Source organism: Heliangelus exortis, chromosome 1, assembly GCF_036169615.1.
Source record: "Heliangelus exortis chromosome 1, bHelExo1.hap1, whole genome shotgun sequence".
In the NCBI taxonomy this organism is placed as follows: domain Eukaryota; kingdom Metazoa; phylum Chordata; class Aves; order Apodiformes; family Trochilidae; genus Heliangelus; species Heliangelus exortis.
Window position 1 is genome coordinate 86,793,677 of NC_092422.1, and position 9,551 is coordinate 86,803,227.

Genomic DNA, 9,551 nt, shown 5'->3' on the forward strand with positions numbered 1-9,551 from the left:
GAAGGAAATTAGTTTTTGGCAGTAAAGTTTTCAGGAGCACTTAGGTAATTCTGGAAATGTTATTCCAAGTTTCCCAAGTAGCAGAGACCATGCCTCAGTGAGATAGTAAATCAAGTTTCAGGGCACTTAGCACTGACCTGAATCCATTACAACCACACGACACAGAACAGTGAGCTGCTATTTGAAATCCCCCTGCTGCATCTTACTCACCAGGCAACGTGTTTTTGGAAGGGTTAACATCATTACAGCACCTTTGCTGCTACATCAGGTTTTCCTGGAGCTGGCACAAGGCCAGGGTGACAGAGTAAAGCTGCACAGACTTTGGGCCACACGTTAGGGATGATTCAACAGAGAAGCAGCCACTTGAGCTTTAATGCTCCGGCTGGGTTTTGTCCTGCCAGGTGACCTGCTGGCACCGGGACCTGACACTGATGGTGGCAGAGCTGCAGCCTACAGGGCTGAGAACCTGCTGGTGGGTTATGCCACTCTTGGAGGTCAGATGTGTAATGGGCTGCAGGTGGCAGGAGGAGCAAGGTGGCTTTGGGAAGCCTCTTGGTCTCCAGCTTCCATTGAAATAAAAGCATTGGAAGACTGAGATGTTTGAAAACCCTGCTGGGTGCCTTTATAAATGTGCCTTCAGGTGCCTCACTCTCCCCATAAATCACTGGAATTGTGAAGTTTCTCCATCACTTCTGCAAACTCAAACATCACCTTCCCTTGTGGCCATGTTTCCCTGGGCTGAGTTCATCTGCTGGTCCTCACCTCCTAAGGATGCCCTTGGAGGACACCACCAGGAAAATTTAGGAGTTGTCTAATTCACAAGGGCTCTGAATGACCCTTCTTTTCTGAGGGTTTCCCTCCTTGCAGAGAGGAGGAACTCAGGGAAGGCGTGGTGGCTGCACTGCCTGAACACACCACCCTTCTCTGGCCCAGGGCCAGGGATGTGGTGTACTTGAAAGGTCTCATTTCAGAGGCTGATATCAGTTGTGGCCCTTCAGCCTGGGAGAAGCACAGTGGTGCATGAGGGCAGCTTGCAGGGAGAAAAGGGTCACTCTCTAATATCTGGCAGGATGTGGGCAGCTTCAAGGTTTCCTTTAGAAATCTGTAATTCTTGGAAACTGGCATTATATATATTTTGATGTCCTGTGCAGAGAAATGGTTTGACCCAAAGCACCTTAGGGCTGAAACCTGCTTGCCATAAGAAGTTCCAAGGGTAGTGCAGCATACAGAGAAAGCACCTCCTTTTGAAGATTTTCCTGTCGTGAAGGATAAAGATTTTACACATCAACAAACTGAGGACCTTGAAAGAAAATTCCCAAGAGAAGTTTCTCAGGAAGAGAAAGCCCTTGCAAATTGCTGTGGGAAGTGAGCTTAGGACCATGAGAGATATTACTGCTGCTGTGTCAACATGGCAGTGATGCAGGGTTGGGTTATGTTAGCTCTAATGGCACACAGCTACCGGGATGCCTGGGAAGCCGATGTGGAAGGGGCACTCCAAGTTGCTAATGCCTTCATCTAGGTCAGCAACTAGTAGTCAGGCACTGATTCATAGAACTTCCCTTCCCTGAGAAGTCCTGTAAATATGTGTATTTTTTAGACACTGCGGAAATGAATGGCCATGCTCAGGATTAAATACTCCTCAGGCATGCTGGCTGTACCCCAGTCTGAGCTGCATGCTGCTGAGATGCTCCTCTCCAGATTTCTCCAAGTTTTCCCCTTACCCTTTCCCCTGCTCCCTTCTCCTCCCTCCTCTCCCTGTGCTGGGGACATCACAAACTGAGTTCTTCCTCTGGCATGGAGTGGGGAACAAGTGTTGAAATCCTTTTTTCTCTGAAATGCATCTCTTGCTCGCTGGTCAACTTATTCTCAGTATATTCCCTGTCGGGCCCCTTGCCCCATTCCCCAGTCCCAGCTCTGCACAGCTGCACAAGGGTGTCAGTGATATTGCAAGAACAGCCCTCCCCAGGGGCTTGGTCTGGCCCTGATGTCCTCTCTCTGGTGCCAGCTCCCATGCTCAGGAGACCTCTTGAGCTTGCCACAGCTTGAACTGGCTGGCTCAGAGTGCCACCCAAACCTGCCACTGGTTTTGGTTTTCAACCAAATCATGCCCTGGGCTACACATGAAAGCACCACAGATCTTCAGAAGGCTTTTGGTAAAAAGGTTCAATTGAGGAACTGTTGTTACTCTTTTTTTTTTTTTTTTTTTTGCTATTCCAGTTCAGACTTTAAATACTGAAAAAATCATCAGGATCCCTTAATCTGTATCTCTCAGTTTCTTACTCACACACAATTGCTCTGTCCTCCAGAGCCTGGCCATTTCTGAAAAGGACATGTCCTTCAGGGCGGTATTTTACGCCTGTCTTGGTGTCTTTTGTTTGTCCCCTGATGTAAACTCTTTCTGTGAAGGGCTTTTAGCATGACTCTTTCTGCCATAAGATGTTTAGCTGTTTTTTCCTTTGGGTTTTATCTGTAACAGCAATGATTTACCATTGGGATGCCTTTCCTTGCCTGTTTTTTATCCAAAATTTCCTGCCCTTGTCATCTTTATTTTTCATTTCTCCCAAGCTGCCCTCTTTATGTGTGTTTGCCACTGCATCTGTCTACTCAGTCAAGGTGATGTTCTGAAGTTTTTCTGGGGAAAAGAGATTATTTCCCATACTGGGTTAGGTAGGTCAGGAAAACCCACCAAGTAAGCACAATTTAGACCAGCAGAAGAACACAGCTTATTTTATTCAGAGAGGACATTAAGATAAATCTTCCAAATCACCCCCTTCCAAATATAAGCTTAGTCTGCTTTAGGAGATGCTGCTGACATAAATCAGCCAGTTTAGCTGCTGGTAAAGGATTTGTAGCGTAGACAAGTGCTCCTAAGTGAAACTGACTGAAGTGCCAGTGGTTTGACTCAGTTGCTGTATCTCAGTTAGGTGAGGTCACTGCTTTATTCATGCAGCATTTCTGCAGATCCATGTAGACCCCTAAGGGAGTGACGCTCTGCAGTAAACCTTTTTGCATTTGTCATTTTCACATCCTGGGTGTCTTCTGGCAGTCACATGAATCACTGCTCGATTCCAGCTTCTTGAGTTCTCAAGTCTCCTTTACAAGCAGGGTGGAATCTGGCTTGTGGAGCTCAAGGTTGTCTGGGCTTGAGTGAAGTGAATCATCCTCACCGAGTAATCTCACTTCTTCTCTGAGGCTGAGCTGCAGCAAGCCCTTCCTATTCAGCAAAGCACATAAGCCAATTTTTTGCTTTATCTGTATTTTGCAGAATGTTTAGCTATGAGCTTAATATTAAATTCGTGCTCAAATCCCATGGCTTATTATTGCATGTAGGTGAATGTCCACACTGCATCACTGAATGAGAAGGGGATTAATTACGTGGAGTGGGGAGCTTTGCTGAACTGGGTTCAGGCACAAGAATGGGGCTGTTCATCCTGGAGAAGAGGAGGCTCAGGGGAGACCTCATCACTCTCTACAACTCCCTGAAAGGAGGGTGTAGCCAGGGGGGGGTTGGTCTCTTTTCCCAGGCAACTCTCAGCAAGACAAGAGGGCACGGTCTCAAGTTGTGCCAGGGGAGGTTTAGGTTGGACATTAGAAAGAATTTCTTTACAGAGAGGGTGATCAAGCATTGGAATGGGCTGCCCAGGGAGTGGTGGATTCTCCATCCCTGGAGATATTTAAAAAGAGACTGGATGTGGCACTCAGTGCCATGGTCTGGTAACTGCAGCAGTTGTGGATCAAGGGTTGGACTTGATGATCTCTGAGGTCCCTTCCAACCCAGCCAATTCTATGATTCTAAGAGTGGCACACTTCTGCCCCAAGGAATCCCCCCTCCACCAGCTGTGCATCCAACAGGTTGTTTCCAGGGCACAATGTTGATATTTTAGTGTCATTCATCAAGGAACATTTTCGTAGTGTTGGATTTGCCTGGTGGAATGGCCTGTGGGGTTGTTCAAGACCTTCACCTCAGCTTTGCTGCATGGGAAGGGTGATGGCACCTGGGTGATCTCATGTGGCATGCAGAGGGCATCCCTCTACCCACACTTTTTTTGGTCTTTGGCTTCAGGTGGTGGAGATGGAAGAGGCACATAAAACACAGGGGGCTAATCTGCTCTTTCATAGCAGATTTCACAGAAGCTCAGAAGGGTGGAAATTGAAACACTCATTTGCTGCAGTGTGTTTTCAGAAGCGAGGAGGTGACAGCTTCATTTGCACACTGTGCACACTGTTTGGGCTGGGCACCACATGTCTGCTGTGGATGGAGTTCTTTGATGGAGTTCTTCCTTTCTGTACAGGAGATTCTTCCTTCTTTGTTTACTACTTGTAGAAAATGCTAAACTGAATATGTTTTTAGAAGGGTATTGCATTTACATAGTCCCCAAATTTAGAAGGATTTATTCCTCCAAGGCAGGAGGTGTCTTTATATTTATGAAATGTTTTGCACAACCCTGCCTGATCCTTAGCTACTTGTCACAGAACATGCTAATACCTCAAGGAGCAGCATTTCTGTCCCAATTGCAGGTAAGATAAACACAGACCAGTGTCATGATAAAACAGTGTTGTGCCTAACCCTAAAGCTAGACTTCAGAAAAAGTGTAAAAATGTCTCATGAGCTCATCAGGGTGCAGTAGGAGAGATGGGGCTGTGCCAGCTTACCCACACAGGAGGGAATACAGGGTGAGGTGTTATGAAGGTCATGCTGTCAGTATTTGATCAGCTGAAACTGGATGTTAGGTAAAGCAGCTCTTCTGGTAGCTATCACAAGTCTTGAGCTGGACACTGCATGAAGATTGGTGCTGTCAACCCCTGAGTGCTGACAAAGAGCCCAGCTCTATGGGCATGGACTTTGCATATTTCCCAGCCTTTGCAATGGGAATAATAATAGTTTCTATCCTTCAAGCAATATGATGTTGGCTGGGCTTAAACAGTGCTTTAAACAGAAAGTCTGAGCACACTTGGTAAAACTCCATTTAATTGCTTATGGACTTAAATCTGGCTATTGTTTTTCCCAGTGTTCTCATTGTATCCATTAGTCTGAGAAATCTGCACCCCTTCTGACATGCAGTGGCAGGAGGGCACTGATCTGTGATTTCCAAGGATGCAAACCAGAAGCCTTTCCTTCCACTGAGTGGAGGTGTGGCATTGCTGGCCTGTGGTGAGAGGATGTTCACCGCAGACTGTTATGATTCGTAGAGAAAAAACATAGAGCTTAGTCATCAAAAACAGGGTTTAGTCATCAAAACCAATCTACCTTCCTCTGAAAGTATAAAAAAGCATAAAAGTTCAGTAAGGTTTACAGGGCATTAAAAAAAAAACATTGCTATTACAATTGCTGGCATTAATTCTCTTCAGGTAGCCTTCCTTCCCCGTTTGATGAGGAGACTTACAGCTTCATGGCTGTTGCCAAATGCTTTAGCCCTGGTGCCCATAAAAGGTTTCTGCTGTAACTGTCTTGTTATCAGACCATCAATGTCCTGACACTTCCTAGTGATTAATCCTGTGTTGAAATGAAATTAAGTTTCCATATATTTGGCAGAATGACCCCAGGACTTCCTATTTGGGGAATACAAAGAATAAAGCATCTGCAGCCTGCAGGAAGCCAGAGTCTCTGATTTCCTGCAGAGGCAGAACAAGAACAAACAGGGAACACATATTTCATGGCAGCAGTCGAAAGCGCACGTAAGAGCCCTGGAGGCCCCCATGATGGAAACAATGAGAAGGGGGAACATCTCGGGTCCCAAAATTATTTGTGGGTGTTTTGTTACATGCACAATATGCCATTAGAAAATAAATGTAACTCGAGTTAATGTTTTTTCCAGGTGACTATTATACTTTCCCTTCGCGTATGTCTTTTGGTGTGTATCAGCAGGGTTGTACTTGTAAAGCAAGTCAGTTTTACATTTGCTACACTGGACTCTCTAAACCCACTTGTGCTTAGGAAAACAGTGACATTTTCCTTGATGGCTTTGTTTAAGTGAGCCAGGCCAGATCCAGGCTGATGTAAACTCCTGCAAAAGGGGCGGGAGGAGCAGCTAAGGCAGCACATCCTACTTTACAGCTCGGCTCTGACCTGCAGTGCAAGGTACATGGGGAACTGGAGGCACCAGCCTGCCTTCTGGGGATGTGCAGCACAATCTCCTTATGAGAGAGCCATTGCTTCCCCTGCAGTGCAATTTAGCATCTCTATATCCACAAAAGTAAATGCTTTCCAATGCTTCCAAATTGCTGGTTACACCTTGCACTAATGGGCATTATCGGCTTGAAATTACACCTCTGTCTGAATAATGATTCTGCCTGAAAATATACACTTGCACACATGTGTGTATATAGATGTGTGTATGCAGAGACAGAGAAAAACCTGTCCTGTTTATCCACCACATTGTTGGGATTATCTTGTTTGTTGTAGCGTGTGTACTTGGCTTTGTCAGATGGCTCTTGCTCCTTTGCCATGGCTGGTTTTGCCAGTGCCAATGTTTCTGTTGCTGCTGGTCCTTTTCAAGAGAAATTGTCGTTTCTGTCCTGCAAATGTACTGTATTACCATGACCACTGTGTCTAAGAATAACTTGTTTCCTACAGTTTTATATCAGTCAGTCCTTTTTCAGTGCTTTACAACCCAATGCTTTCTGCTAGATTGAAAGAGGGGAGGTCTAGGTGCTGCAGGTTGTTAGGCTGATGTTGCTTCCATGGGGAAAGGTCTGACTGGTGGCTGGTTAAGACAGCCCTCCTCCAACACCCAGAAATGGGGGTAGTGTGAATCTCTGGAAGTTGCTTGTCTTGGCATTTTTAATAAATGTCAGTCTAGAAACCAAACACAAACTGTTGCTCTCTATTAAACTCCCTACAGGGAACTGATGTCAAAGCTCCAGACCTCAGAGAAGACTTGAAGCATCCAACCATGATATTTTTCTGAAAGGGCATCTTTAGCTTTTTCTTTGAGATGTTAGCCTTAGAGTGGATATTTCTGTAGCCCTGGAAGTATCAGATGCATGAGGAACACAGGATGTGGCTCACAGGTCTTACTGTGGTGACATTGGGAAGATCGTGTTCTATCAAACAAGTCCCAAGAAAACCACAGGGAGCTTAGAGTGAATTAAGGACAAGTTTACACCACAAAACACTGCTTGACACTGAAATGCCAGAGACTGAAAGCTGGCCTTCCCACATGGAACAAGGAGCATTTACTGGATGCAGTCTAGACACAGTGCCTGGAGTGAATAAGACCTTTTTCTTAATTCACGCTCATGTCATATGGACTTTGTTTCCCCTTCAGTTTGGTAGAAGACTCAAGGAGTACCTATTTGTGATGAAATCCACAAGGATTTGAGGACACAGAAGGGAACAAGGGCATTCACAGAGGGAGTCTAGATCCACATGGTTTAAGGCACTTGATTGCACTACCTGTTCACTTTGTTCTCTGCTCTGAGCTTTGAGAGACACCACGTGTCCCTGTTGCTGCCAGTGGACTGGAAGAATCTCTCCTAATTATTCCTGAATGAGTAACCTACAGGCAAATCTATGCAGTGATGCCAGCTTTTGTGATTTTGTAAATCTTGCAATATTTGCTTTTGCTCCTAGAGTAATGCAATGTAATTCTTCTTGAGCAAACAAGAAGAGAGGAAAAAAACTCCCTTCCAGATGTCCAGTCTACCTGGAAGGAAAGGAGAGGCAGAACCTGTGACACAGGAACTCCATGAGTGTTGGAACTGGGCTTAGAAATATCACCCCCATGAAAGCTGCAGCTCCATCACAGTTGTGATGGACATTTTTGTGATGGACATTGTTGTGAAAAACTCCTTCAATAATAACTTCAATAAAATCAGACCATCAAATGACTTCTCTTCCGTCTCACTGCTGCCCACCCTTGTCCATGTTTTATCTCATAACATTTTTCCTTCCCTATAACAATTGTGTTTTCCTGCCGAGAGCTGCTGGTGGCTTTCCACTCTTCCCAGGGAAAGCCCTCAGGGACAGTGCTCCCTTCCCCATGGCCCACAGCAGCAGGGCCCAGACTGAGCCTCCACAGCCACAAGGGATGGAGCAATCAAGGCAGATCTTCTCAAGCAGGCAGCTCTAGCTTGAAGAGAGCCTGCTGGAAAATCCAAGGAGATCATGTGTTGTCTTTCCTCAGAAAACATGGGGTATTGCTTGCCTTCTGGACACCCAACCAGGATGGTCAGTGGTGCCACGAGTGGGAGCTGGTTCTGCATGCCCCATTCTGCACAGGAACCACACACCTCTGCTCTTTTAACCTACTGACACCCTCCACCTATCAGCCAGGGCTAAGCTACTCAGCCACTCCTCCCAACACTGATTTTCTGTATTACAGTGTCAAATCCCACATCCTGTATGGCAGGCACACGGGACGCAGATTTTCTTGTATATTTTTGCCATCTGGACACTGATTATGGCAGAGGCTCTCTCTGCACATGTGCAGATGTCCCTAATATGGAAACCCTTTGGCCAGCCCCGTGACCAAGCACCCTAAACCTGGCCTGCCCTGAGTGGGGTGCACTTTCTTTCACAGCTTCCAGGCTAATCCTTATCGAAGCAACACTTAAGTTTTGAAGTTTTGAACAAAGGGAGCATTAACTCTTATTGGGGCACCTTGATCTAAAGGCCTTGATCTACAGATCTTTTTTTTTTTTTTTCAAGGAAACAGTAGCTGGATTGCAAAGGCTGCTATATACAAACTCAGATTATCTTGTTCAGCAAGTTCATGCTTTTTTATTCTTCTACTTCCTGTTAAAGCCCACCATTGTGAATGAATCAGTGAGCTGTAAACATGGAGCATATCTGGAGATGGAGAAGTCATTCTACTGCTGCTTCCGTTGGCCAAACCCTGTTCCCTCTGTGGGCACATCAGGTATAAGCATCCCTTTCCCCTTCTCTCACACCCACCCAAGCTGTGGCTCTCAGGCTTCACATGCTAAGAAGCAGCAATTACCAGTGGCACCACCATGACTACCACTGCTTGATTTGTGAGCTGGAATGTAGAAAAGCACCTCAAGAAGCTGTTCCCATGTGAGTGACTGCAAGGAACTGTAAAGCCATTGGCTACCTTGACAAAATGCAGGCAGCCAAGCTCTCCTGCTTCACTTGTACACAGGAATAAACCCATGGAGATCATCATCATCACTCACATTTGATGTGCTCCACAGAAGGAAAGTGATGTAGGTTTTTTTTCAGTGGTGTAGCTCTCCTGATGTAATAATTACCTAAGGATTTCATCAAACTCACAGTTGTGTTACAAAGGTGTCAGCAAACAGAGAATCTGCCTGATATGTCAGAAGTGATAATGTTTCCCTGACACAGCATGTAACTTGCCAAGCAAAAGTGTTCTCTTAATTTATACTGCTTTTACCTTAACATTAATCCATTATTTTGTCAATTATAGGAGGGGGGTGGATCTCCTGGGAGGAAGCTCACCTTTGCAGTTCTTGAAATTGATGACATGTGGGTTTCCAGCAGCTTATCTGCTGTTTTTCAGCAAAAATTAGATCCACACAGAGCTGATGAAACTGCATGCACCAGGGTCATTAACAGGCAATGAGCA